General features: G+C 44.0%; 1 long non-coding RNA gene across 1 annotated transcript in view; it reads left to right on the top strand.

Moving 5' to 3' along the window:
- Window positions 1–10,124, top strand: part of LOC109306413 — a 920,948-nt gene that overhangs the window by 555,902 nt on the left and 354,922 nt on the right. The gene's annotated exons all lie outside the window — the stretch shown is intronic.

Below are 10,124 nucleotides of genomic sequence, written 5' to 3'. Positions count from 1 at the left end.
CTCCAGCTCTGACTCTGACCCCTGGCCCCCAGCCCCAGCCTCTCAGCTCTGGCCCCAGCCTCCAGCTCCAGCCCCCAGCCCCCAGCCTCTCAGCTCCAGCCTCCGGCTCTCAGCCTTTTGGCTCCAGCTCCCAGCTCCAGCCTCCTGGCCCCTGGCCCCAGCCTCTGGCCTCCAGCCTCTCAGCTCCAGCTCCCAGCCTCTGGCCCCCAGGCCCCCAGGCCCCAGCTCTCAACCCGCTTCGGTAAGCGTCCCATTCTGGACCTATGCAGCATGCTCATGGACCCAGGCAGCACAATCATGGACTGTTACTCCTTAGAGGGAACGTTGATTCAAACCATGCTATGACAAGAAATGTAAAACCTGCCAACAGCACTGTCAACATTCCTGTATCTTATATCTGCATCTCCAAAAATGTTATATATGTCATCCAGTGAACTAAATACCTAGATGAAAATATGTAGGAGAAACTAAACAACAACTGCGTACCAGAATGAACACACACTGAAAATTTATCAAAGGCAAAAATACCCAATTACCTGTGGGAGCACATTTCTCACAAGGCAACCACTCTCTCTTCAATCTCTCAGTTTTAATCCTCAAAAAGAATTTACAAAACACCTTTCACAGGTGAGCCTACAAACTTGACTTCAACAACCTACTGGATACAAAGAATCATAGACTAAGTATAGACATTGGATTTATGGCACATTATAACCTACCTAAAATCTGACACCCCAGGGAACCTGTCTACAATTGACCAGCTACATTTTACCACCAGGTCACCAATTCCCCCGCCCCCCACACACCTGTTTCTCACCCATTGTCTCTCACCCATCTGATCCTCACTGTCACTCATCTGCATTCTTGCATACAGGCTTCTATCCCATCCAGGAAGAGCATAAAACAATTGCAGATGCTTTCTCTGCCTTAAGAAGGGTGTTTGTCCCTGAAATCTTGCAAAGAAGAATTTTTACAACTATTTTAGCTGGTCTAATAAAAGATACCAGATTTACTTAAAGAACTTTGTCTGCCCATCTTCAATGGAAGAATTTAATACTGTCTTAACATCTTATGTAAGTAAAAGTGTCTGGGGATTCTTCCAAATACCTTTCCATCTGAGTATCTTAAAAGGCAGAGCTATCTCTGATGAGCATCATGTGACTTTTGGCAAAAGAACACATTTTCCAGTAGCTTATCTTATTAGCATTTCTAAGTCCATAGTGTTGCTGTACATATTTTTAGAATAACCTGTGTGACATTGATTAAACCAAATTTTTGGAGTCATCTTTTGCAGCAGAATCACAATTGTTCCCACCATAAGCATGAGTCTTTGGGTAGCAGGGCCAGATTTAGGCTTAAACTACTTAAAAAACACCTTAGGGCCTCACAATATGAGGGGCCTCTAAATAAGAAAAAAACCTGACTTAATATTAAGTTTTATAATAATCAGTTGGTAAATAAAGGAGATAAAGAAGATATGGGAAATGACTTTCTAAATATGGACATTTTTATTCTAATATGACAAAAATATACATACATTGGATTATTTTTAACATATGGGGCCTCTTAAACTGGACATAGTTTAGGGCCTCAGCATGTCGTAATCCAGTACTGGTGAGGATGCAAGCTGCTTGGTGACAAATTGTTGAGAAACTCAGATATCAGATATCCTCATTATCATGTTTGCTAGCTACATTTAAGTACACTGTTTCTTCTCCAATAATTCTGGGATTTATGTCCTCATTTAGAGCTTCACAGTGTCCATTCGATAATCACAAAATGTGAATTGTGGCATATGACTTCCTTTGAAAAGTCACTTCCATAGACCCACTCAATTTACACTGCCTTATTTTAAAAGGGAGTTTTCTGGTTCTCTGATAAGATCAGAGCAATCTCCATATGTAGGCCCAGTCCCTTTTCTAATCCCTTAAGATAAGCAACAAATTCATCTCCTCCAGCCACTGCTCTTTTGTCAAGTAAAGTTTCAATATTTTTAAAATGTCTCAGCAATGGTGATGTCTTAAGACTGCTTTCAATTATAGACATGTAAGCTGTGAGTATCAACAAGTCAAACTTGCCTGAAATGCCTTCCCAAAGCTATGATTTACCCTTCAAATGGAATTTCAGTGTTCATTATGTCATGTTGGTCAGTATATTGCAACACCAAAGTAAAAACCATTGAAGCCTAGTCCCAAAGGATGAGTTTACATTGATGAATAACATTCACCCTTACTCTTTGGACTTTGATACTTGAAGTAGAAATTTCAGTTAAATTCAATAGACTGAAGTCCGGCATTTCATTCTATAGGTGGCACACATGCATGCACTGAATCATGTAACGCTTTTTCTGTGGTACCATTTTATTTGTTTCTTGCATTTCTTCAGACTTTTTGGGGTTGTTGAATTTTGTGAAAATGTACACTCTTTAAGCTTTAAATTGATATATAATGTGTGAGGATGCAGAAAGTATAAATACCATAAAATATCCTTAGACTATCTATTCCTTTGTGTATGATAAATACCCTTGAGAGAGGTACAGGGAAAAAACATTATTCAGTTATGGTTCTGTTGACTATAAAAGTTACATTATAGCACTTATTTTACATTATTTACAAAGCTCACTGTACAATAGAGAAAACAGAAAAGGCAAAGGAGCTTATATGGAAAACTGGTTACCTAGATATAGCTAATGTAATTTACTGTTATTATCATTGAATCATAGAAGTAGCATCAGAAGGGACCTTATAGATCTTCAAGTCCGACCCCCTGCCTGGGCAGGATTAAAAACTGGGCTCAAATGATCCCAGCTAGGTAGGCATCAAGCCTCCTCTTAAAGACCCACAGGGTAGGAGCCAGCACCACTTCCCTTGGAAGTTGGTTCCAGACCCTAGCCGCCCTGACTGTGAAGTAGTCTAATCTAAACCTATTCTCCAGCAACTTGTGGCCGTTATTCCTTGTTATGCCAGGGGGCGTTAGGGGAAACAAGGTCTCTCCCAAATCCTTCTGGTGCCCCCTAGTGAGTTTATAGATGGTCACCAGGTCCCCCCTCAGCCTTCTCTTGTGAAGGCTGAACAAGTTCAGGTCCCGCAATCTCTCATTTAAGGGTCTGCCCTGTTGTCTCTGGATCATGCGGGTGGCCATCCTCTGGACCCTCTCAATGTTGTCCACATCCCTCCTGAAGTGGGGCACACAGAACTGGACACAGTACTCCAGCTGTGGCCTGACCAGTGTTAAATAGAGGGGGAGGATCACCTCCTTGGCCCTGCTTGAGATGCACCTGTGGATGCATGACAAGTTCCGGTTAGCCCTGCCAACCGTGACCTCGCATTGTCGGCCCATGTTCATCTTAATGACTCCAAGATCCCTTTCTGCCTCCGTGCTCTCAAGAAGGGAGTTTCCCATCCTATAAATGTGCTGCTGGTTACTACTGCCCAAGTGTCAGTATTGAAACACATCCTGTTTTTGTTAGCCCACCCCTGTAACCTATCCAGGTCTTGCTGCAGTCTTTCCCTCCCTATTAGCATGCTCACCTCACCCCAAATTTAGGTATCATCAGCAAATTTAAACAGGGTGCTTTTCACCCCGTCATCCAAATCACTGATAAAGAAATTGAACAGCACGGGCTCAAGGACTGAGCCCTGGGGGACTCCGCTGCCCACTTCTCTTCCCACCCTCTGACTACGACCTTTCAGCCAATCTGCAATCCATCTGACTGTGTAGGCATCAATGCCACAGTCACCCAATTTTTTAATGAGGATGGGGTGGGAGATTGTGTCAAAGGCCTTGCTGAAGTCCAGGAAGATTACATCCACAGCAACATCTGCATCCAGTGCTTTTGTGACCTGATCATAAAAGGCAACCAGGTTGGTCTGACATGACCTGCCCCTAATGAAACCGTGCTGGTTGCCTTTAAGCATCATTCCTGAGGCCGGCCCATTGCAGATGTGCTCCACGATGATCTTCTCAAAGAGTTTTCCTAGGATTGAGGTAAGACTGATGGGCCTATAGTTTCCCAGATCCTCCCTCCTCCCTTTTTTAAAGATGGGGACCACGTTGGCTATCTTCCAATCATCTGGCACCTGGCCCGAACACCATGAGTGCTCATAAAGCTGTGCCAAGGGCCCTGCAATGACCCTTGCTAGCTCCCTCAACACCCTGGGGTGGAGAGCATCTGGACTCACTGATTTGAACATGTCCAGCCCCTCCAGAACCTCTCTAACCCGGTCCTCCCCAACCTGAGGTCTGGAGGTGTTCCCCTCGAGTCCATCTTGCATCACGGTGGGAAGAATTGGTTAAAGAGGTCTGCTTTCTCCTCTGGTGCAACCACCAGATTGCCCAGAGGATCTTGCAGGGGCCCCACATTTCCCGCTGCCTTCTTCATCCTCCCTATATATTTGAAAAAGGACTTTTTATTATCTTTGATTTTGGATGCAAGTCCTAGCTCTATGTCCGCCTTAGCTTTCCTGACAGCCCCCCTACAGGCCCGAGCAGAGGAGGTATACTCCTCTTTGGAGATAGCACCCCCCTTCCACCGGTTGTACGCCACCTTTTTGGCAATCAGGCATTCCCGTACACCCTTGGTGAGCCAGGGGGGCTTTTGGGCACTCCAGCCCCCCTTGCTTTTTGTTGGGATGGTCACCTCTTGGCCCCTGAGTATCATCTCCTTAAGGAATGAACACTCATCTTGGGCACTGAGCTTCCCTGCTCTTGAGAACCCCAGCACCTCTCCCACTAATCTCCGCAACTCGTTGAGTTGGCCCTCTTGAAGTCTAGGGCTACCACCTTGCTGCAGACCCTTGACACCCTGCGCTGGATGGTGAATTCCAGCAAACAATGATCACTATCACCCAGGTGGTCAAGAACCTGGAGGCCCCTTACCAGGTTGTTGACTGTGGCCAGGACCAGGTCCAACAGGGCATTCCATCTGGTGGGACTGTGCACATCTTGAATTAAGTGGAGGTCCTGTATCTCGGCCAGGAACCTCCTGGAACGGTCTGACCTGGCTGACTGTTCCTCCCAGCAGATGTCCGGGTAATTTAAATCACCCGTGACAACTACATTCTTCACCTTAAGTGCCTCTGCAAGCTGGCCTGAAAATTCCCGGTCCAGCTCCTCCCCTTGGTTGGGAGGTCTGCAGTAGACCCCCACCATTAGATCCCTCTCCACATGGCCCCCTTGTATCTTGACCCAGAGCACTTCAGCTTGACACTCTGACCCCATTTTGCTGGCAGAGGATGTGTATTGCTCCTTGACATAGAGCGCCACACCCTGCCTTTTCTTCCTTCTCTATCCTGCCTGTAAAGCCTATAGCCCCTAATGCTAACTGCCCAGTCATGGGATGAATCCCACCACGTTTCTGTAAGGCCTATTATGTCTGGGTCTGAACTGGCTATTCTGAGGGTGAGTTCTTCCTGTTTATCCCCCATACTACGAGCATTGGTATATAGGCATTTAAGGCCTTGCCTAGCTATGTGTGCCACCCCTTGATTTGGAAGACTGTTTGGACCACTGTTTCTTACCTGGGCACTCCTTGCACTTGTCACCTGTCTTTCTCAGGTGGTGTCTCTTCATCTTCCTGCGGCCCCCTCCCCGGTGATGCTAGTTTAAAGCTCGCCATACAAGATCAGCCAACTGGAAGAGAAGACACACTTGCCTTTAAGAGAGAGGTGAAGCCCATCCCACCCCAGCAAGTCCCCCATCTGAAAGCATGGGTTATTATCAAGGAGCCTAAGGCCTGCCTGGTGGCACCAGGCCTCGTGTCGCCATCCCCGCCTACTCACCAGAAGAAGAGAGGAGAACACCACCTGTGCCCCCGTCTCCTTAAGCTTGTCCCCCAGAGCCTTGAAATCCTTCATAATGTGGTCAGGGTTGCCCCTGGCCATGTCATTCGTCCCCACATGGATAACAACCATGGGGTACTGGTCTGCAGGTCAGATGTAGGCCGGGATCATTTCCGTGTTGTCTCTAATCTGAGCCCCAGGCATGAAGCAGACCTCTCGTGTCATGGGGTCAAGCTTACAGATGGGACCTTCCAATCCTCATAGGATGGAATCTCCGATGACAAGGACTCGGCATTTCATCCTGCTGCTGTTTGCTCTCTGCCCTTCCTTTATCATGTGGGGAGTGGCATCATTCCCGCCAGAGGCAATTTCACTGTCTTTCTCCATCACAGCTGCCAGGGCATCAAACCTGTTCCCCAGGTGAACCTGGGGAGCTTCCACCACTCTAGGCCTAGCAGCTCTGGATTTGGACACCTTCTGCCATTCCCGCATTGGCTGTGTCTCCTGTGGGGGCTCTACAGTGGGCAGCCGGGCCTGCAGAGAACAGAAATAGGCATCAATTTCATCCTCTGCATCCCTGAACCCCCTCAGCCTTCTCACCTCAGCCTGGAGCTCCCTCACCTGCTCCTCCAAGGCCCTAAGTCATGCACAGGAGGGACAGGAAAGGGGACCACCAGGTTCTACCCCCCCCCCAGGACCCCACCAAGCCCCCCCACAGACAGGGGGGCAAGGGGCCACTGACTTCACCATGAGCTCTGTCTGGGTGGAGGCCTCAGAAGGGCCCATGGCAGGTGACTGTGCCCAGGCGGGGCCCCTGGCAGCTGCGCTTTGAATCTGCACCGTGTCTACAGAGCTGCGCCTGCTGCTTTTGCTCACTGGAGGTGCTGTTCTGGGCAGGTACCTCACACCCACCTTACGTGAATGCTGGTGCAAATGTCTTCACACCCTTACATAGCGCGCCTGTTTGCGCACACTGTTCGCGCGTGCTGCCCGCGCGCAGCTTGGAAGTGAAGCTCCCTGTCAGGTGATCTAAGAAGGCTTCGGAGGGCTTCCACCTCAGCTGTGCTGTATCCTCTGCCCCACTTACCTTAGGAGGAAATCAGCTGTTGCTGCCCCTGCCGCTGTCTCCTCTGCAGCTGCTGCCTTCACTGCCGAGGTAATGTGGCACACGTGCACCCTGCTTCCTCTGCTCCTGCTCCCCAACTGTCAAAGAAAAAAAAAAGAAAGAAAAGAAAAAAATAAGAAAGAAAAGATTAAAATAAAATCCAGACCCTTATGCCTTGGTCTAAGTGGTCCAGGTAAGCTCTGCTCAGCATAAGACCCAGGAAAATGGTTGGATCTATAGACACTTCCTCCTCTACATCCCCCTTCTCACACTCTGCGCTTCATTAAGTTTGTGGATAGCCAATTCTCTTTGTCACACCTATCCCATGCTAAAATAGGTCTCTTTGTCACACCCACAACATGCTAAATAAGTATTATTCCAATAAGCCAACATACTTTTTAGCAACAGATCACAAAAATACAATTTTCTGCCCCAATCCGCACATACTTTATGGAAAAAATTCCTCCAGAGGTACATTCTCTCTTGTACTTCTTCCTCACATGCCTAGTGCTTAATGGGCTCCTCCTCTTTTCTGAGCAGCTGTTTGGCTTGCTTTCTCTGGTGGTTTTTCATATTTTATAGAGATGGGTATGTTCCTTCTCTTGATAAAATCAGCAGACCAAGTGATCTGCCTGCATCCGGAAGACCACCTTTCTAAATCAACAATGTAAACATGAAATGGAAATGTAGGTCTTACACACACACAAACACATACACACACACTCAGATATGAGGTTAGACTCATCTTAAACAGTACTAACATCCACTAGATGTTATCATAAACAGAACTAACATGCACATTTATATAGTAATATTTTCAAAAAGTATTTCATGAGCTTCAGCAACAAAATGTATTCAGGAAAAATGTTTTCAGTTTGGCAAGAAAGATAAATAATAAGTGAGGCGGTGATCTTAGTTGGCAGTAACTTCCACTGTTGAGAAATGTGGCAGCCCAAGGTGACTTGTAATGTTATCAAGAAACACAGAGAAGGCACACTGAGCCAGTCAGCCAAAATCAGAGAGAGTCAGCAATCTATTCAGCAAAGGCAGAAACAAATTAATGGCATTAAATCTGAACCATCATATTTTAAAATCAATATCTTCACTAACTGGTAATTTCACCTGACAATCTTAAGAGCTCCAAAAGCTAAAGTTATCCTTTCATTTGTCTTGGCAGTAATTGTAGCTACATCAGTGATTCTTTTTTGACCTACTAAGCTAAAAAGATTCAATTTTTTGTTACACTCATCTGTTGTTTTATCTCCCCCACCCTTTCCTTGGCGTTTTGGGAGGTAATTAGGGCAGTACTCAAATTTTATTAAGTCCTCTTTAGGTAACTGTGGCATACCACATACATTTAATCCAGTTCTCCTAGTTGTTCAACACACAAGAATAATGTGCATTTCCAACCAGCAAAAATAATCTTTCTTACATCTACAACCACCACCAACTACAAAAAAGATAGGAAGTAGAAATAAAATGATAAATCTTCTTAAAGGTGCTTTTTCTTTCCTTTCATTTTGAATCTTTCATTTTTTCCCTGCTCTCATAAATGCAAGTTACTTTCACATGTTTAGTCAACATTACTTTGTTCTTTGTTTGCAACAAATCATTGGAGAAGGAGAAGTTTATTCTACTATGAAAAATCAGGAAATCACTTTTCATAGACAACAGGAAATTCTAATAGTTGTACTAAAGCTTTGTAATCTGGCTCTAGAGAAAAGATGAGATTTTACTTTATGGAGCAGAAAAATAGCAGTACAACTCATTAAAAGCTGACATTTGGCAGAACATATTCAGTTAAACCTGCCAACTAATAAAGAATTTTGGCTCAGAAATTAACCTCAGACATACCTGAAATGCCATTAAATTCCATGTGGTACAATGTGTTGTCTAAAAGTGTGTCAGAATATTGTCCAGATGAAATGCCCACTGGATCAAGCCTGCAGAATATCAAGCCATCAGTGAACAGAGGTAAGGTGGATGTTCATTCTAAGTGATAGTGTCTTATGCTGGAAAAAATGCACATGTATTTACAGTAAATATTTACAGTTAGGCACCTAAACATTAATGATAAATTATTACAAGTTATTTTCTGTATGTCAATATTTCTTCTGGAATACTAATTTGAAAAACAAAATCCTGATAAATCCAGCCATAATAAAACCTAAATGACTTTATCATCCTAGAATAGAGTTATTTTAGTTATTTCCAATGGACAAAATTAGTAGAAACAAGGAATTCACAAGTTTCACAAGCACAGAAAGGTCAGCTGACTGTTTTATTATTTAAGCATCATACACATTGCTGAGTTCCTAGGTATACATTAGCATTTCTTTTACTTTGACAATATGACAGATAATCCGTAAGTCCCACAATACTACTTTAAACAATCTCTGAATTCTGGATTCCCAGTTTTCCTGTAAAAACAATAATATGCAGATTTTACCACTGCACATCTATGTATTGGAATATATCATTATCTAGCTAAGAACAGAGATCAGGTTGTATAGCTGAATGTAACAGTTCTTTAAATTATTTAAAATGTAAAAAAAGTAAAATAAACAAACAAGAATAACAAAGAAACAAACATTGAAATTTTAGTGTAGCTATTAGAGAGATCAGAGAAAAGTAGGTTAGGTGTGACAGTTGGATATTTTGAAATTGTCATAGTAGATTTATATAAATAGACAGATGGGCTTAAGGACCAAGGAATTAGTTTGTGTGTAGGAACTGGGGAGCTGTGAAAAAAGAAGACAAGACTGAGGGGCTGTTCTGAAGCAATACTAAGAGCAAGTAGAGTATTAGAGTATTTGTTGGTTCCCAACAATTCTTCGTTTTCTTTTTAATGTAAATTGAGTTATGGAAAGTAATGAAATGACGTGTATACAACCACAAATTTTAAAGTGTCCACTGTCTGAAACTTGAAGATAATAGTTGTAATTTTATTCCATGTATTAGACTTGTAAATGAACTTAGGCATCTAAGTGTGATTCTATTCAACTTTTTCCAGGTCCCTGAAAATCTCTAATGCATCTACTTTTAATAAGGAAATGTTGGTGGTTGCCAAGTTGTTCTAGGGACATAGGCAGACAAGGTTATTTGGGCAAATGTGATATTATAGCAGAAAGACCCAACACTTCCTTCCCATTCATTTCTTTCTCTTTTCCCTCTCTCCCCCTCTCTCCCCCCATATGAAATTAGGTCTAGGATAAATCTTTTGTGAGTTAAGCTAAGGA

This window comes from Crocodylus porosus, unplaced genomic scaffold (assembly GCF_001723895.1).
Source record: "Crocodylus porosus isolate Cpor-Errol unplaced genomic scaffold, CroPor_comp1, whole genome shotgun sequence".
Classification (NCBI taxonomy): Eukaryota; Metazoa; Chordata; order Crocodylia; family Crocodylidae; genus Crocodylus; species Crocodylus porosus.
The sequence above is the reverse complement of the archived record's forward strand: the minus strand, read 5'-3'. Positions and strand labels throughout refer to the sequence as shown.